This window comes from Suricata suricatta, chromosome 9, assembly GCF_006229205.1.
Source record: "Suricata suricatta isolate VVHF042 chromosome 9, meerkat_22Aug2017_6uvM2_HiC, whole genome shotgun sequence".
In the NCBI taxonomy this organism is placed as follows: Eukaryota; Metazoa; Chordata; class Mammalia; order Carnivora; family Herpestidae; genus Suricata; species Suricata suricatta.
In genome coordinates this window covers 95488449-95497118 of record NC_043708.1, presented here as the reverse complement: position 1 = coordinate 95497118, position 8670 = coordinate 95488449, and the positions used below count along the sequence as shown (strand labels likewise).

Genomic DNA, 8670 nt, shown 5'->3' with positions numbered 1-8670 from the left:
CTGCTTTGAAACTTTACCCAGTTTGTGAGCTGCGAGGGTGGTCACTGGGAGCGCTCAGAAGATGGAGAAAAACCATCACGGGGAATAGCTGGGTCCTATTTCAGGTCAAGGTGGTCTGTCTGGCTTGCTGAATGGAGGCTTTGCCATGGCCTGTCCCCAGCACTGAGTTGCCACCTTGGCCCATGAAGGACCAACTGACTAGAAGAAAAGACTCAGGCTTGCGGGAGAAAAAAAAAAGGGCTGCTAAAGGCAAACTATCTCATAGGCTGCAAGGGACCCTGCCTGAGAGCAGGGGGAAAAGGAGTCTGTTCAGAGCTTCTACAAAATCTCTGCTGTCCCTGGGGGTCCTCACGGCCTCAGCGCTAGGTTAGATCTCCAGACATACAGATGGACCTTGTTCCAGAGAAGAAGACAGTGTTCTGTTTCTTCCCAAGGAAACAATCAAGAAACAGAGAAGAAAAAAGTGGTATGTGACAAAGATTGTTGAATTGAAGAAATCCAGAATGGTTTTATGACCTTTGGAAGTGCTAGCTGCCATTATATCAAATACATTAAGGGGCCCCTGGCTGGCTCAGTTGGTGGAGAATGCGACTCTTGATTTTGAGGTTGTGGGTTCAGACTCTGCTTAGGGTATAAAGATTACTTAAAAACAAAATCTTACGAAGAATCAAAACAATCAAATATATTAAAACAGCTCAAATTCCACATTAAAGAGTAATTTTATTTTGCTATGAACTTTTAAGACAAATTTTATAATTTTTAAAATTATTTTCATTTTTGCAGTTTTAAAAATCTTTTAGCTTTGTAATATTTCTTCAGGTTGAAAATGTTTCCAGGGCTGGGAGGCCTGGGGCATTGTTACAGCGCCCAAGGTTAAAATGGATCAGAGAGCTTGGACACTCTGTCTGGTGGAGCATCGACCCCCAAGAGTGGGAAAGGAAAACCTGGCAGCATGCAGCAGCATCCTGTATCGGTTTTGGGAAAAGGCTGGAGGTCTAGGCCAAAGGGAACAGAAAAACCTTTTCAGATTGCCTTCTGGAATAACTGACTTAAGAAGGAAAGAAAGAGAAGACGGGAAGGTTATGTCTAGTCCCACGAACATGTTCCAGTATAGGGCAGAGGTAAGAGCACACTCCTGGGGCAGGGGAACTCATAGGGAGCCACCCCAAAAAGATGAGGACATTGTAGCCTTCCAAACCTAGGTGGCCACAATGACCCTGGACTATACACTGATCCAGTAGGCAGGGACGATCATAAGGTCCTGCAAACACCAGAATACTGGACACAAGCAACCTTATCAAATTGATCCAGAACTGTACCAGTCTACATCACAGCCCACAAAAATGGGAGGAGGAACGGGATTCATTCTTCTCAATAATACTGTGGACTATGAGGAGTTAAAAGTGGCAATTTTTAAAATACTGATTAGCCTGTTGAGCTCATCTATGGTTCTAGTGACTGCTCTCTAATCCTATGGGTTTTGCCAGTTTGTTTGTTTATTTATTTATTTAGGAGAGTGAGTAAGCAAGTGTGAGTGGGGGAGGGCAGTGAGAGAGAGAGAGAGAGAGAGAGAGAGAGAGAGAGAGAGAGAGAGAGAGAATCCCAAGGAGGCTCCATGCTGCCAGCGTGGAGCCTGATGTGGTGCTGGATCTCATGAACTGTGAGGTCATGACCTGAGCCACAATCAAGAGTAAGATGCTTAACTGACTGAGCCACCCAGCTGCCCCAGGGCTTTGCCAGTTTTATAGGAAGTAGCAATGAGGGGCTGTGCAAGTGTGGCGGGACAACTCCAGCTCCCTTCCAGGGCTAACCTGTTGGGGGAATTAGCGGTCAGCTTCCAGGTGCAGCATCTTGAGGTCTGTCTCCCCAGGTAACTCCCAGGAAACGACTGGCCACAACAGGAACATTACCACCTTATCATTTCTGCCCAACCCAAGATTCTTCAATGAGCAACCTTGAGTGGACCCCTTTAGACTGCTCAGGACTTTCTTCGGTCTACAAGGCAGCCTGAGGCTCTGCCTACCTAATCCTTCTTCCTTCTCGCCACTCTTCTTTCACAGATATCAGACCTACATCCCTGACTACTCCGGATTCCTTTCCCTCGTTTTCCACTGGTGCCAGCGGCAAGAAATCCTTTGAATTCCATGTTGGCATCTGCTTTGGAGGGTTCAAACTGACACAGCTGCCAACCCACATAGTGTGACAGGGCAAATCCTACTGGCTCACTCTTTTGAAATGTGATGGCTTAAAAAATGTAGCCATAGGAGGGTGGTGGAAATAAATGTTTCTTTGGATTGTCTCCAAAAGAAAGTAGGCTGCTGCAAAGATGGGTTAACATCTCTTGGGGTTGACTTGACCACCATTTACCTCTCACAGGACGGCTGAGCAGGAGTCATCCTGAGAGCTGGTTTTAAGGAATGCTACTATTTATTTAAAAAATATTTATCATTTATTGAGTACTTATGTGACAGGAACCATGGTAAGAGCTTCCCATACATTGTTTCATTCAATACTTACACAATTCAAATAGGTATCCCCACTTTTCGGATAAGGAAATGGAGCTAATTAGATGAGCTTGGATTTGAACTGAGGACTGTTTGATGCCAAGCCTTATACTCTTGGATCTTTATGCACACAAAGACCTACATACACATGTACACATGATGTAAATTTTTGAGTTCCCACAAAGAAAAAATATATGAACCAGAGGAGAGAAAAGCAACAGAGAAAATGTAGGAGAGGAAAACAAAAACAAAGCCACTGCATACAATTGGCCAAAAATCTATAAAGATAAAGAAGAGAAAATAAAGGCAAGGAGATTCTGTAGAAGTTTTAAATGTCTGGATTGCTTACTAATTATGTGCTCTTGGAGACATGCAACCTCTCTGGGCCTCAGTTTTTATAAATCTATTGATGAGGCAGTTGATGAGATGGCCTCTAGATGTCGTTTCAGCTCTAACATTCTAGATTTTCTTCTTAGATACACTCTGATTTAGTTTATCGTTTTGTTTAAAGAGAAATCAAAGAACAATGTTTAATTGCTTTCACTATATACCACAATTAGTAAAATGATCTGTTGGGCCTCCGCAGTGAACCGTGGACTTCACAATTTTAACCAAGAGAAGCAATGTGCCAGGATCCCAAGAGGGTGTGATCACAACCATGGGTATCTTACACACAGGGCCTACAGAAAGTCTGTCCAAAACCATGTGTCCATGGTTCATCCCAGGTTCCTGCTTGGCACGAAGTCCTCATGGACAGTCTCTATGTGCATCTGTGGTGGTGATGGGTGGGGGTGTGTGGGAAAACCTAGATGAGAGCAGAATTTTTAATCTGAAAACAGTAAATAATACCATTTCCTAATTATGACACAGGCTTTTGTGAGCAAAGGGATATAAAACATGTAAAGTACTTCAAAAATTGTTCATTTGAAAAGCCTCATTTGAGTGTTTTTCCATCTTTGCTTTTCTCTCGATCTGCAAGAGTAGATTTTAACTACTGGTCAATGTTTGGTCAACCTCCAGAAAAAGGCTAAAAAGGCCACTATCAGTAGAGAGTGCAAGGGGAGAAACACACAACCAGGGCGACCACAAAGTGGATCACCCACCTGGCTCCACAGGCCTGATTCTGTCCTGACGGGCCTCCCGATGTTGCTGTAGATAATGCAGATTATGAAAGGCACTGTCTGCCTGAAAAACTGTCAGCACACACACATGCAAAGCAATTACGTGAGGTGATGGGCATGTTGAAACTTTACTGTGGTAATCATTTTGCAATATACATGGATCTCAAATCATGTTGTCCACCTTAAACTTACATGATGCTAATGTCAATCGTGCGTCAATAAAGCTGGGGAGAAAAAGAAAAGCAGCATGGGAGGAATGAGATGAAGTGAAGAACAAAATGCATCATTCTTTAAGAGAGGAATGTAAAAAACTCACTAGTTTACTATGTTAAAAAAAAAGATGGCACATTTATTGCTACATAAATGTTATATACATATTGTGTTTTCTGTTACAGTGACAGAAAAAATTTTGAACTTCTTGCTGCTGGTTGAAAAGGTTTATCAATAATACCTTGAATTTGACACAGGATACAAATCTGCAATAAACCAACAATGGAAACTGGAGAACAAGATGAGAAGCAATTCATCTCGGACAATTAGCTCTTACAATACTCCATAGGTACTACACGGTATGCTAGAATCCTACTATGGTCTTAAAATGCTATTGTAAATTTCTGATATTAATGAACAGGTTATGGTAAATAACCCTACATTTTTACTACCTAATATAATAAAATAAAGTAAGAAACTTTTTACTGAAAACTTTTCGATTTCAAAAATCTAGAAAGAGTAATATTTAGAATTCAAGAAATTTTCTTACAAGATTATTGTATAAAAGACTAGCTACAGTGAAAAATAAGCCAAATGTTTTTTTCTTTCTATTTTATGAAGGAAAGCTTCTGGGCATACTGCAAAGTCTAATATAGCGAAAAAGACAACAAGCTCTGAAGAAAAAAAGGCCAGGCAGTGGCGTATGTTCACTCACACATCATAAGCAACAACTTCTGTTTAGCTGATTAACACTGAAATGAAGAACAAGGCCACAGATAGAGTCTGATGTAATTGGACAATATATGCAAATTAAAGTAACTAAAAAGTCCACTAAGTTCACAAAAGACCGATTTCTTAGGAATCATCCTGATTGGAGGATCTGAAGTCCTGTCTTAATTGTTTTTGTTCTTCCAAATTAACAGAAATCTTTGAGTTACATAGTGATTTGGGTCCTTTCTTCTGTGTGCTGACTGCCTTTGTTGATATTGGCCATAAGGAATTATTAAGCCAAGACAACCTTGTTTAGCATGTTTTTCTCTCCCAGGGCTGTTGTGGTGGAAGACAGATTTCACGGAAGTTCAAAGTGATTACGATCGTAAAAAATAACTCTGAAGGATTAGAAACAGAGGGGTGCCTTAGTGTACTGCGCAGAGAGGGACTGACGAGCACTGGCTTACTGCTAATCTGGCTCATCTTCTTGGGACGGGGCAGATGGTTTGTGGCTGATTAAATCACCCACTGAATTCCTCCCCATTGACCAGCCATCCAAGTGACAGAGAAATAAAGGCGAGGATCAGAAAACATGGGTGACCATTGCTCTTGTATTCCATTAGGTAATTAGCCTCAGAGTGGTGTGTTCATTTATCACACTACCTGCCTTGGTGACTACTGGGTTTTGTTACAGTCACCATAATCACAGCCTGAAAATCTTCTTTGTATTTTAAATCCATTTTGTGCTTACTTACAGCTAACACTTTACAAGTACTATATGTAGTACTTACTGCTTGGAAAACAAAGCAATTTCTAAGGAGTAGATTCTTCCCTTGTAATTTACACTCTTGCTATTACAAGCTTTACTATGAAACCTAGAAGCTTGAAAAGTCTTGGTTATTATTAGAAATAAAGCAATGTTTATTTTGGGGAAAATCTAGGGGACAAAATTTTCCCCTTTAAAATCTTAGCTAGGGTATGGTCACAGACGGTCTCTGTTGATCTTTGTAAGGTAAATATGCAAAGCACATAGGGCTACATGAGGATTATGGATTGTGACCATAAACTATTCAGATTCAGAGACCAAATATAACACCCACAAAGAGAAAATAAAAATGAATGAAAAAATGAGAGTGAGAGAAATGCTATACCACGTAATATTTTCCTATTTCTTGGAAAACACTATTCATATGGCAAAAGGATAGGAGAGGGCAAACAAAAGACTTTTCCCTTCCTTTTTAAGACACTAATAGGTATGCCGGGAATGCTAAGGGCCAATGGTTGTCACTGCTTTGTTCTGCACGTGAACAGCTTTAACAAATGCTGGCATCAGCTGAGTACAGATCAGCTTTCCACATTAACTTTTTCCCTTTATATGTAGACCTTACAGTTCCATAACAATAAATAAAATTTGTAGTTACAATGCATTTGTCAATTCAGTTTAGGCACAAGGCAACTTCCACGGTGAGTGGAGAGATCGAGACAGTCTCTGATTGTGCAGAAGCGACACACTGCTTGCAACAAAATGATATGCTGCAAACATTTCATGGGCTGACGTTCTATCTGATGAGCTTCCTATCTTCACTTCTGATGGAAGTGTTGACCAGTTGCTTTGATCGTAGGATTACATTTGAGTTTCTTGCTTCAAGTGTTTTGTTTTTCTTCTCCCTCCTAACAGGTTTGTGTCTTCAGATAATCTGAGTTGTCCAAGTCCTTATGAGGAGAGGTCACCTTCTATCTAGCCTATTGATAACTCTGGAACTGTGGCAGGGAGAGCCAAGGGAAAGAACAGAACCAATTAGGACATCATTGTTAAAAATAAATACCGCCCCAGAAAAAATCAAATGGATAATAATATTCCTCATTTATACCAGCTTTATTCTAAATTAGCAGTCTGCTCAATAACTTACAAAAGAGCTTCGGAATTTCTTTTAAGGTGTAACTGAAATGGTGTGGTGAGATTTCTAAAGGAGATCATGTGATTACAGAAATCACAAGATACAGGATTATATGACAGCTGGGGCAATTAAGCAAACTTTTATCTTGGCAACACTCAGGTTGGCAATATCTGAGCTCTGAGGTTCTACTCATTCATTTCTCAGTAGAGAGACAATGTAGCATCCATTAACTGATATATCCAGTCCACCATATTGTGTTAAATGTTTACATCTCTAACCCAAAAGTTTCAGAAGGTAGGACCATTTGGTATTTGTTTTCACAATGGTCCCTAATTTCTGGTCCATTAGAAGGTCCTCAATGAGTGAATGAACTATTAAACTTTACTAGTATTATTAGTACAAATTTTTATCATACTTATAGTCTCAATACATACAGTTGTTAATACTGAAATTTTCCATGTTAGCCATTTTTGATGAAAGTAATCCTACAAAGAATCATACCTTTTACTGTTTCCTAATACAGTTATGCTCTTAGAAATGGATAACTGAGATATTCAGAGCTACTTGGCCTTATATTATGTGATGGCAAATCCTGTGCTTGTAGGGTCAGTCACTCCATGGCCATTTATCAGCCATTTTTGTTTTAGCAGACATTTTTCCTGCTGGCCAGTCTTTGGCTGGTTTTACTCTGTTACCCAGTTCTATAAAGAACTGAACGTTATCAGGTGAAACCAGATAACCACCTTTATGAAATTAGCAACCTTTAAAACATATGTTAATAAACACTAACTTATAAAATTTTATGGAACAAAGTTCATTTACTACTTTTCTTATAATGCTGAAACTTTTTTTTAAAAGGATTCTTGATCTCTTTTTGGCATGTAAGAATGCCCAGGTTTAATTTTACCCTAAGTGTGGGAATTTCCTCATTCTAAAGATAATGGTAGAAAGAATGACATATGGCCATTTGTAGGAAAGTGGATGGACCTCGAGGGTGTCATGCTAAGCGAAATAAGTTAGGCAGAGAAGGACAGATACCATGTGTTTGCACTCATAGGTCTAACAGGAAAACAGGAGAGACCTAATGGAGGGCCATGGGTAGGGGAAGGGGGAAAGAGAGTTGGGGAGATAGAAGAACACAAATCATGAGAGACTATTGAATACTGAGAATGAACTGAGGCTTGAAGGGGAAGAGGGAAGGAGGAAAAGAGGTGGTGGTGATGGAGGAGGGCGCTTGTGGGGAAGAGCACTGGGTGTTGTATGGAAACCAATTTGACAATAAACTATTAAAAAAATAAAGATAAGGGTAGAGACATGAAAGCAGTAGGTGATATAGAAGCAATAAAAAAAACAGGAAGTAAACAGGGGAAGGAGAGAGATGTGAAGTAGGGAGAGAGACCTGAAGGAGAAAGAGCTGGAGAGACCAGAAAGGAGAGTAAGAGGAAACAGGTACAACTAGAGAAAGCTACAGGCTCTGTGATTAATCTGACAGCTCAATGTCAAGTATTCTTTTCACTGCCTGGCGGCTACCTGGGACCTGAGCATCACAAGTTACCTTTCAACACTCTTCTTAAAAAGGAACTGAAAATTTAGAAAGTCACTTTTGCATTAAGAAATGATGGCAAGTTGTTACTTTAAAACTTTAAAGTCTATTTTTGATAAAAAATATCTATTTTTTCATGATAGTCTATATTTTCCACAAAATATGCAACATGGCTTGCGTCCTAGAGGATCTGTAAGCTAAATAGCTCTAGCCTGAAGTCTCTCTTTGACATGCATAATTAGGTTTCTGGGTATTTTTTTGTGGGGAAGGTGGTTTTGGTTTTTTGTAGGCTGCTACTGTTAGAATTATAAATGATAAATAATTAAACAGTTTTGCTTTTGTTCCCAAATGAAATATTCAGTTTTGGTCTGTTTGATCTTAGGAAGGATACATGCAGAGGTGGTAGGAACCAAATTCTTCAGAAAAAGGTGAATTGAGTAATGTTTGTAGTTTACAGAATATTCTATCAAACCCCAGACTTTCAGCTCAAAATGAGATAGGCACAAAGCTGAACAAATGAAAGTGCACTTTCTTTTTCTTTTTCTTTTTTTTGTGCTCCCCTCCCCCCATCCATTCACCTTTACCTTACTGCTTTAATGTGTGGATGAAATTGGGAAAGGAACGACACACTGCTGCTGGCAGATGATATACATGAAGTTCCCCTGCTGCCAGTTAAAATGCGA

General features: G+C 39.9%; 1 protein-coding gene and 1 long non-coding RNA gene across 4 annotated transcripts in view; one reads left to right on the top strand and one right to left on the bottom strand.

Moving 5' to 3' along the window:
• Positions 1-1745: 1745 nt before the first annotated feature.
• On the top strand, positions 1746-2299 carry LOC115300913. The gene is made up of 2 exons (XR_003912921.1): positions 1746-1870; positions 2061-2299. It is a non-coding gene; the product is annotated as an uncharacterized LOC115300913 (long non-coding RNA).
• A 1650-nt stretch (positions 2300-3949) lies between these two features.
• TCF12 (transcription factor 12) overlaps positions 3950-8670 on the bottom strand; it is a 362394-nt gene continuing 357673 nt past the window's right edge. For all 3 annotated transcript variants that reach the window (XM_029950501.1, XM_029950502.1, XM_029950503.1), the window contains one exon: positions 3950-6307. The gene's annotated coding sequence lies outside the window, so the exon portion shown is untranslated. The remainder of the gene's footprint in view (positions 6308-8670) is intronic.